Below are 13,968 nucleotides of genomic sequence, written 5' to 3'. Positions count from 1 at the left end.
TCATTCTCAATGGGGAAAAACTGAGAGCTTCCCCCCTAAGGTCAGGAACGTGGCTGGGATGTCCACTCTCACCACTGCTATTCAACAGAGTATTAGAAGTCCTAGCCACAGTAATCAGACAACAAAAAGAAATAAAAGGCATCCAAATTGGCAAAGAAGTCAAACTCTCACTCTTTGCAGATAATATGATACTTTATGTGGAAACCCAAAAGACTCCACCCCAAAACTGCTAGAACTCATACAGGAATTCAGTAATATGGTAGGATATAAAATCAATGCGCAGAAATCAGTGGCATTCCTATACACCCACAACAAGAGAGAAGAAAGAGAAATTAAGGAGTCGATCCCATTTATAATTGCACCCCAAGCCATAAGATATCTAGGAATAAATCTAACCAAAGAGCCAAAGGATCTGTACTCAGAAAACTATAAAATACTCTTGAAAAAAATTGAGGAAGACACAAAGAAAGGGAAAAACGTTCCATGCTCATGGATTGGAAGAACAAATATTGTGAAGATGTCAATGCTACCTAGAGCAATCTACACATTCAATGCAATCCCCATCAAAATACCATCCACTTTTTTCAAAGAGCTGGAACAAATAATCCTAAAATTTGTATGGAACCAGAAGAGACCCCGAATAGCCAGAGGAATACTGAAAAAGAAAAGCAAAGCTGGCGGCATCACAATTCCGGACTTCCAGCTCTATTACAAAGCTGTCATCATCAAGACAGTATGGTACTGGCACAAAAACAGACACATCGATCAATGGAACAGAATAGAGAGCCCAGAAATGGACCCTCAACGCTATGGTCAACTAATTTTTGACAAAGCAGGAAAGAATGTCCAGTGGAAAAAAGTCTCTTCAACAAATGGTGCTGGGAAAGTTGGACAGCCACATGCAGAAGAATGAAACTGAACCATTTCCTTACACCACACACAAAAATAGACTCCAAATGTTTGAAAGACCTAAACGTGAGACAGGAGTCCATCCAAATCCTAAAGGAGAACACAGGCAGCCACCTCTTCGACCTCAGTGGCAGCAACTTCTTCCTAGAAACATCGCTAAAGGCAAGGAAAACAAAAGCAAAAATGAACTATTGGGACTTCATCAAGATAAAAAGCTTTTGCACAGCAAAAGAAACAGTCAACAAAACCGAAGGACAACCGACAGAATGGGAGAAGATATTTGCAAATGACATATCAGATAAAGGGCTAGTATCCAAAATCTATAAAGAACTTCTTAAACTCAACACCCAAAGAACAAATGATCCAATCAAGAAATGGGCAGAAGACATGAACAGACATTTTTCCAAAGACATCCAAATGGCCAACAGACACATGAAAAAGTGCCCAACATCGCTCGGCATCAGGGAAATCCAAATCAAAACCTCAATGAGATATCACCTCACACCAGTCAGAATGGCTAAAATTAACAAGTCAGGAAATGACAGATGTTGGTAGGTATGCAGAGAAAGGGGAACCCTCCTACACTGTTGATGGGAATGCAAGCTGGTGCAGCCACTTTGGAAAACAGTATGGAGGTTCCTCAAAAAGTTGAAAATAGAGCTACCATACGATCCAGCAATTGCAGTACTGGGTATTTACCCCAAAGATACAAATGTAGGGATCCGAAGGGGTTATGTGCACCCTGATGTTTATAGCAGCAATATCCACAATAGCCAAACTGTGGAAAGTGCCAAGATGTCCATCGACAGATGAATGGATAAAGAAGATGTGGTATATATACAGTGGAATATTATGCAGCCATCAAAAGGAATGAGATCTTGCCATTTGCAATGACGTGGATGGAACTGGAAGGTGTTATGCTGAGTGAAATAAGTCAATCAGAGAGAGACATGTATCATATGACCTCACTGATATGAGGAATTCTTAATCTCAGGAAACAAACTGGGTGTTGCTGGAGTGGTGGGGGGTGGGAGGGATGGGGTGGCTGGGTGATAGACATTGGGTAAGGTATGTGCTATGGTGAGCGCTGTGAATTGTGCAAGACTGTTGAATCACAGATCTGTACCTCTGAAACAAATACTACACTATATGTAAAAAAAAAGAAGAAGAAGATAGCAGGAGGGGAAGAATGAAGGGGGAGAAATTGGAGGGAGAGATGAACCATGAGAGACTATGGACTCTGAAAAACAAACTGAGGGTTCTAGAGGGGAGGGGGGTGGGAGGATGGGTTAGCCTGGTGATGGGTATTAAAGAGGGCACATTCTGCATGGAGCACTGGGTGTTATACACAAACAATGAATCATGGAACACTACATCAAAAACTAACGATGTAATATATGGTGATTAACATAACAATAAAAAATTTAAAAAAATGTTCAAGGCTACAAATTTTCTTCTGATCATTACTTTAAATGAATTTAATGGATTATACTATCAGTTTTCATGATAAAATTTTTTAGAAATTTCATAATTTTGGTTTGTATTTTCCCCTTTGCTGAAGAATTTTTTTTTTAAAAAGATTTTATTTATTTATTTGACAGCAAGAGGGAGCACAAGTAGGCAGAGCAGCAGGAAGCCCAACACGGGGCTTGATCCCAGGACTCTGGGATCATGACCTGAGCTGAAGGCAGATGCTTAACAGACTGAGCCACCCAGGTGCCCCGCTCAAGGAGTTTAATAGAAGATTATTTAATTTCCAGGTGGAGGGGTCTTTTTACAATTTTTATTAATAATTTCTTGTTCTTATGCTTCAGCACCATTTGTTGAAAGACTTTCTCCATCGTATTGCCTTTTGCTTCTTTGTCAAAGGTCAGTGGATATTGTGAAGATCTATTTCTGGGCTCTCTATTCTGTTTCATCAAAATACTTGTTTATTTTTCACCAATATCACACTGTCTTGTATTGTAGCTTTATGTAGGTCTTGAAGTTGGGTAGTGTCAGTCCTCCAACTTTGTTCTTTAGTATTTTGTTGGCTATTCTAGGTCTTTTGCATCTCCAAATAACCTTTAGGATCAATTTATTGATAGCCACAAAATAACTTGCTAGGATTTTGATTGGAACTGAATCTATAGATCAAGTTGGGAAGAACTGGCATATTGAAAATATTGGGTCTTCCTAACCGTGTAATGGTCTATCTCTCCATTTATTTAGAACTTTGATTTCTTTCATCAGAGTTTTGTAGTATTCTTCATATAGATCTTACACATATTTTATTAGACATATACTTAATATTTCATTTGCTAATGTAAATGGTATTGAGTTTTTAATTTCAATTTCCAACTGTTCATTGCTAGTATGTAAGAAAACAACTGACTTACATATTAATCTTGTATCTTGCAACCTTACTGTAATTGCTTATTCATTCCAGGAGTTTTTTGGTTGATCCTCTGGGATTTTCTACATGGATAATTATGTCATCTGCAAACAAAGATGGTTTTATCCTTCCTAACCTGTATGCCTTTTATTTCCTTTTCTTACCATATTGCATTAGCATGGACTTCAAGTATGATGTTGGACAGAAGTGGTGAGAACGGACATCTTTCCCTTATTCCTGATCTTAGCAGGAAAACATTCAGTTTCTTACCATTAAGTATGATGTTAGCTGTGGATGTCTTTTATCAAACTGAGGAATTTTCCCTCTATTCCAGTGTTGAGAGTTTTTATCATGAATGGGTGCTGAATTTTGTCAAATGCTTTTATGTTCCTATTGATATAATCATGATTTTTCTTATTTAGCATATTGATGTGATGGATTACATTAATTAATTTTCAAATCTTGAACCAGCCTTATATACCTGGAATCATTCCCACTTGATTGTGATATATAATTCTTTTTATACATGGTTGGAATCAATTTATTAATATTTTGTTAAGAATTTTTGCCTCTGTGTTCATGAAAGATATTGGTTTGTAGTTTTCCTTTCTCATAATGACTTTTTCTGTTTTTTTATATTAGGGTAATACTGGTCCCATAGAATGAGTTAGAAAGTATTCCCTCTGTTTCTATTTTTTAGAAGAGATTATAAGAAATTGGTATAATTTCTTCCTTAATGTTTGGTAGAATTCAGCAGTGAATCCATCTCGGCCTGGTGCTTTCTATGTTTGAAGGTTATTATTGATTCAATTTATTTCATGGATATAGTCCTCTTTAGATTATCTATTTCTCCTTGTGTGTTTGGTAGACTGTGTGTTTCCAGGAATTGGTCCATTTCATCCAGGTTATCAAGTTTATAGGCATAGAATTGTTCATGATACTCCTTTATTATCCTTTTGATGTTCATGGCTCCTCTTTTATTTCTGATATTAGTAATTTATCTCTTCTTTCTGCTTATTGGTCAACATGACTAGAGGTTTATCATTTTTATTGATCTTTCCAAAGCTCTTGGTTTTGTTTATTTTCTCTATTAATTTCCTATTTTCAATTGCATTAATTTTTGCTCTAATTTTTTTTTAAGTAATCTCTACATCCAATGTGGGACTCAGACTCACAACCCTGAGATGAAGAGTCAGATGCTCTACCAACTGAGCCAGCCAGGCACCCCTCTGCTTTAATTTTTATTATTTATTTTCTTTTGCTTATTTTGGATTTAATGTGTTCTTCCTCTCTAGTTTCCTGAGGTGGAAACTTAAGAGTATTGATTTTAAATCTTCTTTCTTTTCTAATATGTGAATTCAATGCTATACATTTCCTTCTAAGCACTACTTTCATTGCATTCCTCCCACAACTTTTGATGAGCTGCATGTTTATTTTCATTTAGTTTGAAATTTATCTTGAGACTACTTTGGTTCATGAATTATTTAGAGGCACGTTGTTTAATTTCCAAGTATTTTGGGGTTTTATAGGTATTTTTCTGGTACTGATTTCTAATTTAATTCTGTTGTGGTCTGATGGCATACTTTGTATGATTTCCGTTCTTTTGAATTTGTTAAGGTGTGTTTTACAGCCCAGAATATGTCTATATTGGTAGATATTCTGTATAAGCTTGAGAAAAATATATATTCTGCTCTTGTTAAATGTAGTCGTCTATAGATGTCAATTAGATGCAGTTTGATTGGTGGTGCTGTTCAGTTCAACTACGTCCCTACTGATTTTCTGCCTGCTGGATCTGTCAATTACTAATAGGGGGGTATTGAACTCTCCAACTATAATAGTCAACTCATCTGTTGCTCTTTGCAGTTCTATCAGTTTTTGCTTCATGTATTTTGATGCTCTGTTGTTAGGTACATACACAGTAAGGATCATTGTCTTCTTGGAAAATTGGTCCCTTTATTGTTATGTAATGCCCTTCTTTATTCCTGATAATATTTCCTTGCTCTGAACTGTTTTTTTAAAAGATTTATTTATTTATTTGAGAGAGAGCGAGCAAGCACATGAATGTGAGGGGCAAAGGGAGAGGGAGAGAGAATCTCCAGCAGACTCTGTGCTGAGTGTGAAGCCTGACATGGGGTTTGTTCCCACCACATTAGATCACGACCTGACCCAAAACCAGGAGTCGGATGCTTAACCAACTGCACCACCCAGGCACTCCTGAACGGTTTTGTATGAAATGAGTATAATTACTCCAGCTTTCTCTCCTTCTCTCTCTCTCAACGCTCAAATTTTTCCATCCCCTTTCTTTCAAATCTATCTATATTTAAAGTGAGTTTTCTTTTTGTGGACAGCATACAGTTGGGCCTGGCTTTTTATCCGCTCTGATGTTTCTGCCTTTTAACTGATGTGTTAGACCATTGATGTTTAAGTGATTATAGATATGGTTGGATTACTGTCTTACCAAATCTGTTACCATTTTCTATTCCTTGCCCTGTTCTTTGTTTCTTTTTTGTTGTTTTCCTTTTTTGTTGTTGTAGTTGTTCCACTCTTTCTACCTTCCCTGGTTTTAATTGAGCATTTTTATAGGGTTCCACTTTCTCCCCTTTCTTAGCATATCAATTATATTTCTTTGTTTACTTTTTGTAATGGTTGCATTTGAATTTGCAATATACATTTACAACAGATTCAAGTCTTTTTTCAATTAACACTATACCAATTCACAGGTAGTGCAAGTACTTTATAATTGAGGATTCCTAAATCCTTCCTCCTGCCCCTTACAACATTGCTGTCATTTATTTCACTTCTCTATAGACTGTCGTCACTGGATATTTTGTTGCTATTTTTTTGAACAAACTTATCTATTATATCAATTAGGAATACTACAAATAAAATATTTTACTTTACTTCACTTATTCCTTTTTTGTTAAGATTTTATCTTTATTTGAGACAGAGAGAGAGAGAGACAGAGCAGAAGCAGGGGGAGCGGCAGGCACAGGGAGGAGCAGGCTCCTCGCTGAGCAAGGAACCCGATGTGGGACTCGATCCCAGGACCCTGGTATCATGACCTGAGCTGAAGGCAGATGCTTCACCAACTGAGCCACCCAGGCGTCCCTCTCACTCTATTTAAAATTTTTATTTAATTTCTACACCCAATGTGGGGCTCAAACTCATGGGTCCTGATAACTCAGGACCCATGCTTCTCTGACTGAGCTAGCCAGGCACCCCTCTTTCACTTTTTAAAAATAATTTTTAATAGTACAGAGTTCTAGATTGGGGGGTTTTCTTTTCTTTTTTTAATGCCTTAAATTTTTCACACCACTCTCCTTTTGCTTCCATGGTTTCTGAAGAGATGTCTGGTATAATTTGTATCCTTTCTCCTCTACAGGTAAGGTATTTTTCCCTGTCTCTTTCAAGATTTTCTCTTTGTCTTTGATTTTTAACAGTTTGAATAAGACATGTCTAGGTAAAGATTTTTTTGGTATTTATCTTGTTTGATGTTTTCTGAGCCTCTAGATCAGTAGTTTGGTCATTAATTTGGAAAACTAATTAGTTGTCATTAATTTCGGAAAATTCTCAGTCATTATTACTTCAAATATTTCTTCTTTCCTTTATTATTTTTCTTGTATTTCCTTTATGTGTATGTTACACCTTTTAAAATTGCCTCACAGTTCTTAGATATTCTGTTCATTTTGTCATTCATATTTCTCTTTGTATTTCTGTTTTAGAAGTGTCTATTGACATTTCTGCAAGCTCACTGATTCTTTCTTGGGCTGTGATCAGTCTGTTGATAAGCCTGGCATTTTTCATTTCTTTACAGTGTTTTTGATTTCTAGCATTAACTTCCAATTCTTTCTTACAGTCTCCATCTCTCTGTTTACATTGCCCATCTATTCTTTGATGTTGTCTACTTTTTTCCATAACAGCCCTTAGCATATTAATCATAGTTATTTTAAATTCATAGTCTGATAATTCCCACATCTCTGCCATACCTGAGTCTGGTTCTGATGTTTGCTCTGTCTCTTCAAAGTGTTTTTTGTCTTTTAGGATTTCCTTATAATTTTCTGTTGAAAGCCTGACATGATGTAGTGGTTAAAAGGAACTTAGGTAAAGATGCCGTTAGTGTGAGGCTTTACCTGTCTAGGAGCTAGACTGTGTTTACTGTTTGTTGTAGTTGTGTCAGAGGCTAAACTCCTCTGTTTTTTTTTGGTTTTGCCTCCCTTTATTGCACAAGAGCCCTAGTGATGTCCCAGTAAGATGTGTGGGAAGGGAAACATTCTCTCAGCTCATGATTAGGGCTCAGTCTTTTAGTGAGCCTATGCTGTGACCTGCTCAAGTGCTTCTCAGATCCACTGCCCCCTTTGGCAGGACAGGAAGGCCCGCGTGGGCTGCTGTTGAGTACTCTGCTTCCTACAGGTTGGCTAGGCTCCGGTAAACCCTCAGTCAGTTAGGCTCTCGTAAAATAGCTTTTCTTGAAAGCTGGTCTTATTAAAAACAGTGTTCCAATGTATTTCCCCTTGCTAGTTTGCAACTTCTTTGGGAGCATACTGAGTGAAATCTGAAACCAGCCCCTGGTACATGGAGAGAAGGGAGAGACCAAAGTGAGAGGCAGAGCCCTCCAGATTGGTAGGTGGCAGGTTTCATATGCAAGGAAATCTACTTATGGGGCTTGTCTTAGGCAGCTGCAAAATACTCCACAGCTGCAAAATACTGCACTTACTCCACCAGAATCTCAAAGTTTATATAGATGCCTTAATGGGTGCAGTCATGCATACCATCCAGATAGTCCCAACACCACATTTCTATTTCAAGGTTGTATCCTTGGGGCAGCTTCTGGAAATAGGGAAAACAAGTGGAACACACATTCCAAAGGACAGGGGAGGGGTGGGGAACCTCCAAGTGCCCAGTTGCACTTGTAGGTTGACTGGTAGTCACATCTCAATGACTTCCCTCAACACCCCTCCCAATTCTGGAAGTATGGCAGTATTTTTCTCTGATCTTTATTGTCAGAACCTGGTGGGGCTCCTGGAGGTAAAACTCACAAAAGTTTGAAACCTTCCGTAAGAGTGGACATCTGGTGTTTTAGTCTCAAACTTGCCCACACTGAGCCTCCAGCAATTCATCAATTACAGTTTCAGTTTCCCTACTCTGGTTCTGCTTCCTGCAGAGCTTCTGCTCTTGGGCTTCATCTTTCATATGTTGTGATTCTTTGGTCTCATCAATGTATGGGGTAGCAGCTTGCCCTGTGACCTCTGTTCTCCCTTGGATCTAAGAAACTTAGTTTTCAGTTTCTTGTTGTTAGTACAAGAGTGATGACTTCCAAGCTCCTTATATGTCAGACCAGAAACTGGAAATCTGGGTTGCCATTTCACTTTCCTTCACTTTCTTTGAAGCACAAGGATTTTAAATTTTGATGAACTGCAACTTACTTTTTTTTTTAAGTAGGCTCTACAACCCAGCGTGGATCTTGAACTCACCACCCTGAGATCAAGCGTCACATGCTCTACCAACTGAGACAGCCAGTTGTCCCTTATTTTTCTTTTGTTGTCTGTGCTTTAGCTGTCATATCTAAGAAAGCATTGCCTAGGGGTGCCTGGGTGGCTCAGTTGTTAAGCGTCTGCCTTGGGCTCAGTTCATGATCCCAGAATCCTGGGATCAAGCCCTGCATCAGGCTCCCTGCTCAGCAGGAAGCCTGCTTCTCCCTGTCCCACTCCCCCTGCTTGTGTTCTCTCTCTCTGTCAAGAAAATAGAAATCTTTAAAAAAAATAAGTAAAAAAGAAACCATCGCCTAATCAAAGGTCATAAACATTTACACCTATGTTTCCTTTTAAGGGTTTTATAGTTTTGGCTCATTACATTTAAATCATTGGCCTATATTTGAGTTGCTTTTTGCAAATGGCATGAGGTAGGAGTCAAACTTCATTCTTTTGCATGTGAACATCCAGTTGTCCCAGCACCATCTGTTGAAAAGAATTCTTTCCCCATGTAATTGTATTGGCACACTTGTTGAAAATAAATTGCCCATAGTTTTATGGGTTTATTTCTGGGCACTCAATTCTATCTCATTGATGAAGTGTCTATCAGTATGCCAGCACTGAATCACCTTGATTATGTAATAATCTTGATTATATAGTAAGTTTTGAAATGAGGAAATATGACTCCTCCAAATTTGTTCTTCTTTTTCAAGATTGTTTTGGCTATTCTGGGCCCCTTGCATTTCTATACCAATTTTAGGATCTGGTTGTCAGTTTCTGTAAAAAAAGGCAGCTACAATTTTGTTAGGGATTACACTGAATCAGTAGATCATTTGGAGGTATATTGCCATCTTAATGATATTAAGTCAGGTCTCTCAACTCATGTATATGGATGACTTTCCACTGACTGCTTTTAAAATTTCTTTCAATGATATTTTATAGTTTTTAGTGTCCAAGTCTTGTACTTCTTTTGTTAAATTTATTCTTAAATATTTTAATCTTTTTGATGCTATTTTAAGTGGAATTGTTTTCTTAATTTTATCTTTGGATTGTTCATTGCTAGCGTGTAGAGGTACAACCAATTTTGTACATTGACCTTGAGTCCTGCAACTTTGCTGAACTCATTTATTAGCTTAAATATTTGGTGTGTATGGATTGGTATTAGCTTAAATATGTGTATGTATGGATTCCTTACAATTTGCAAACACATGGTTTTACTTCTTCCTTTCTAATATGGGTTCCTTTCTTTTTTTTTCTTTTTCTTTTCCTTATCTAATTGCCCTGGCTAGAACCTCTAGTACAATGCTGAATAAAAATGGCTAGAACAGATATCCTTGTTTTTGATATTAGGGAGAAAACTTTAGTCTTTCTTCATTAAATATGAGATTATGGATTTTCTTACGGATGCTCTTTACCAGGCACCCAATTATTATCGTCTCCATTTTTCAGATGAAAACACTGGGGCTCAGAGAGGTTGATTAAGTTGCTGGAAAACCAAGGATTTGAACCTGGTCAGTGGTCTCCAAAGGCTCTTGGTACTTTCCTCCTTTGCCTGGGAGTGGCCAGCAAGAAGTGGGCCCAGGAAGAGAAGGGAGACGGTGAGGGTTCAGTGGCTAAGAGTGGATTTTCTCCACCTTACCAGTGACTTTGGGAATCACCCATTCACGTAATTAGCCTATGACCCACCAGGCCCTCCTAGCCTGAGACTGAGGCAAGTTTTGGGTGTGGCCTTTCTACTTTTTTGTCAGCGGCAGTTGCTGAACATCGGCAACATCAGTGCCATTTGAGGCGGGTCCTGTTCACTGTCTCTGTCTCTTCTCCTGAGGCTGTAGAGTCCCCGGGTAAAAGTGCTTGCTGGGAAAGCAATGTGCTGGGTGCAAACAAATGATCTTTTACTTTTTGCTTTTCTTCTTCCAGTTTCTTATCTGGAATTTTTGTTTTCCTTTAAAAGATTTCCATTGTGGATCTTCACTAATAATAAACTCTACTGCACCCTGACAAATTTCTCATCTTAAAGAAGGTTTTCTGAGATATATTAAGATCTCAGTTTAGAATTCAGATATTTCTTCAGACCATCCTTTGTTCTTACCTAATAAATGAGATAGACATATCTGACGTGGGGCTAAGAGGTTTGGTTGAATTCTCCAAAGTCAAGTAGTAAAGTACAGGCTTGGTCAAAACTCAGATCTGGGTCTAAGATCTGGGACATTAGATGTCTACAGAACTGTTTTTTCCATACAATATTGCTTCCCACATGCTAGGGTATTTTTCAGAGACCATTTACTGCTCCTGCTTTGCCCTCTGATGCTGTTGTGTGGAAGCTTAGCTGAGAATGTACAGTGCTTGGCTAAATTTATGGGCTTGGAGCCCAAGGCCTGGTTGAATCCTGATTGCACTGCTTACTGCTGGGTGGCCATGGGCTTATTGAACATCTGTGTCTGTTTTTTCATGTATAAAATGGAGATTTTTATGAGAATTGAGAAGCTGCGTGAGGATCTCTGTGTAATACCTGGCATATAGTAAATGCTCAGTAAGTTACAGTTATTATTTACACTGTTCCTTCCACTGGTGAAGGGAGGACAGTTTGATTCTGAGTAGGTCTGTCTTGCACAGAACGCCTTGCTATGGCCTGCTTTCGTCAGGGTGTATTTCAGTGCCTGGGCTCCTCATATTTCAGGGCCTGCTTTATATGCTGAGAAGACTTTCATGGATAGTGGAAGCCTGTGCACTCTTCTCATTGGCCTGGCAAGGGCCTCAGGCCTCCATGAACTTAGGGTGATTTTGTGGGGAAATACTGATTCTCAGTCTAGGGAGAACTGTGGATCCTTAAAAAGGATTAGACATAAAATAACAATAATGCAGTGACAGACCCAAGGCGTCCCTGAGTTGAGAGTCAACCAGAGGTCTGCTTCTCTTCCAGTTTCCTGTGGGCATGCCGGTCCCAGGAGCCCATGCCCCGCTGCCGAACACGCTGAGGTTTCCAGGTTATCCCTTTGTTCCTCTTGAACATGGGCACGTGGGGAAGGGAAGGCCAAGGGTGGCAGGAGGCTGCCTCCCACGCCTAGTGGTCTACCACTGGGCACCCCTGCCCATGCCCAGAACATCAGTTAGCCTTTGTTCGTTCTCTGCCCCAGAAGTTAAAGGTATTTTGGCAGCTAGACAACTGCTTCTAAAGCTTTGCTGGCTAACGAACCCCACTGGAGAATTCCCACATACCTTTGAGGAAGAGGGAAGTTTTTCTCTTTGCCTCAACTGACGGGGATGGTTGGGGCTACGTGTCAGCAGCGGCTTAAAGAGCCCCAGCTTACTCACAGAAAGAAGATTTGAGATCTCTCAGTTCTGTCTTCCAGAATATCTTCATTTCATTTTCTTTCTGTTTTGTCTTTTAATTGACGGGTGTGGGGAAGTAGCAAGATCTACCATTAGTTTTTTTTAGAGGCATCATTAATTCTAAAGATGGAAAATGAAACCAATCAGGGGCAAGGAATCAGAGCACGGGAAGCCAGCATGGGGGAGAGATATTGCCCTAGACCATATGAAGCTTGGCAAATTATTCCTGCCTCACCGTGACCGGCAAGTTTGGGTTTGGGAATGGAAAGCCTTGCTTCCTAGAACGTCTTGTACACTAGTTCTCTTTTCTGAGATTGTTTGATCATCCCTATTCTATTCCATGAATACACGTCATTAAGCTTTGCTTACCTACCAGCCCCCACATTCCAGTTTTGCATCCTAGAGATTCATCTGAAGTCACCTTGATTTGAGTTCTGGGAGATTTTAAAGACTATATATCTTGGTTTTACTTCCACGGATAGATAGTTAATTTGTGTAGAGTTTATTCATCCAACTTCTAAAGGGCAACTTTATTTCCCTTTTTTTTCTCTTGGGGTAAGGGCACCTCATTGTTTCCCTATGTACTGCCAATAAGCTGGTTTTGTTGAGGGAAACCAGCTGTGCAAAATCTCCTGGTTTCAGGTCAGACGAGGACAGAGAGTGCTGTCCTGTCTACTTGAAATCAGAGTCTCATTTTTGTTTCTCTTGCTCACTGGGGGAGAAAGGAACAAGCACATGAACAGTATTTTCCTATTTGGAAAAAAATTTTTTTCAGTCATTTTTTACTTGCATTTCAGATTCTTATAACATTCCACCCTTTATTTTCTCCCATTAAACTTCCCCGTAACTATGAGAATCATTTATTTCAAATAAACTATTTTTTATTATAAAAGCAATATTCATTGAAAAAAAACTGCACAAAGACCAAAGTAATAGTTACTTTATAATTTTTATTTATTTATTTATTTAGGTTAGAGTGAAAGAAAGTCTCCCAATCAGAACGATTTATTCTATTTCTGGTGTTATATACATTTTCCACTAATAATAATAATGAGCTACAAAACAGTAATAAGCAAACAGGAAAAAAAAGAAAACAATATACTATTCTATTGCAGAATTTCAGATTGATAATTTATACCACTGTACTGAGATTCTAAAATAACCTTTGGCTCAGTTTCATTAGGGCTTGAGGCAAATATGAAGAACTGATAATTTTATCTGTATCCAAAATTATGGAACAAGCTTTAGACATCACCAGAGATGACATCCTAAGACATAGGCGAGCAAGAGTGCTCCCTGAAGACCTGTTTCTGCACATGATCAAATCTTTCTTCTTGTCTTTTTCTGTATTCTGTATTCTTTTCCCCTCTACCTTCCTGTCTTCAACCACAGGCTTTTTCTTAGTTAGCCCTAATAAAGATGTAGCCATGTTTTAAATCACTTTATTTTTTTAAACACATTTTATTTATTTGAGAGTGAGAGAGCGAGCATGAGTGGGGGGAGAAGCAGGGAGCCCGATGCAGGACTCGATCCCAGGACCCCGGGATCATGACCTGAGCCCAAGGCAGACGCTTAACCGACTGAGCCACCGAGGCTCCCCAAATCACTTTATATATAAATCTATATTTAACAGTTTCTTGTCTAGAATGGACTGAATTGCCTTTTTCTACGTAAGGTCCCTTTAATGAAATCTTTGTTCTGGAGGACCAGTAACCCTCAGAAATACTTTAAAAAAGTCTCTCAAAACAAAGTCATTGTGCCGTTCTTCATACTCTCCCCGAACAACGGCTGCCCCACTTCTGATTACTGAAATTGAGCCCGGTCTTCAAACCTTGCCCAAAATGTGACTTCTCTTGCGAGGTCTTTCTTCTGCACCAGCCCTTCAAG

Source organism: Callorhinus ursinus, unplaced genomic scaffold (genome assembly GCF_003265705.2).
Source record: "Callorhinus ursinus isolate GAN/ISIS: 27379988/994484 unplaced genomic scaffold, GSC_fseal_2.0 scaffold2, whole genome shotgun sequence".
NCBI lineage: Eukaryota > Metazoa > Chordata > Mammalia > Carnivora > Otariidae > Callorhinus > Callorhinus ursinus.
This window is presented reverse-complemented; position numbering follows the sequence as displayed.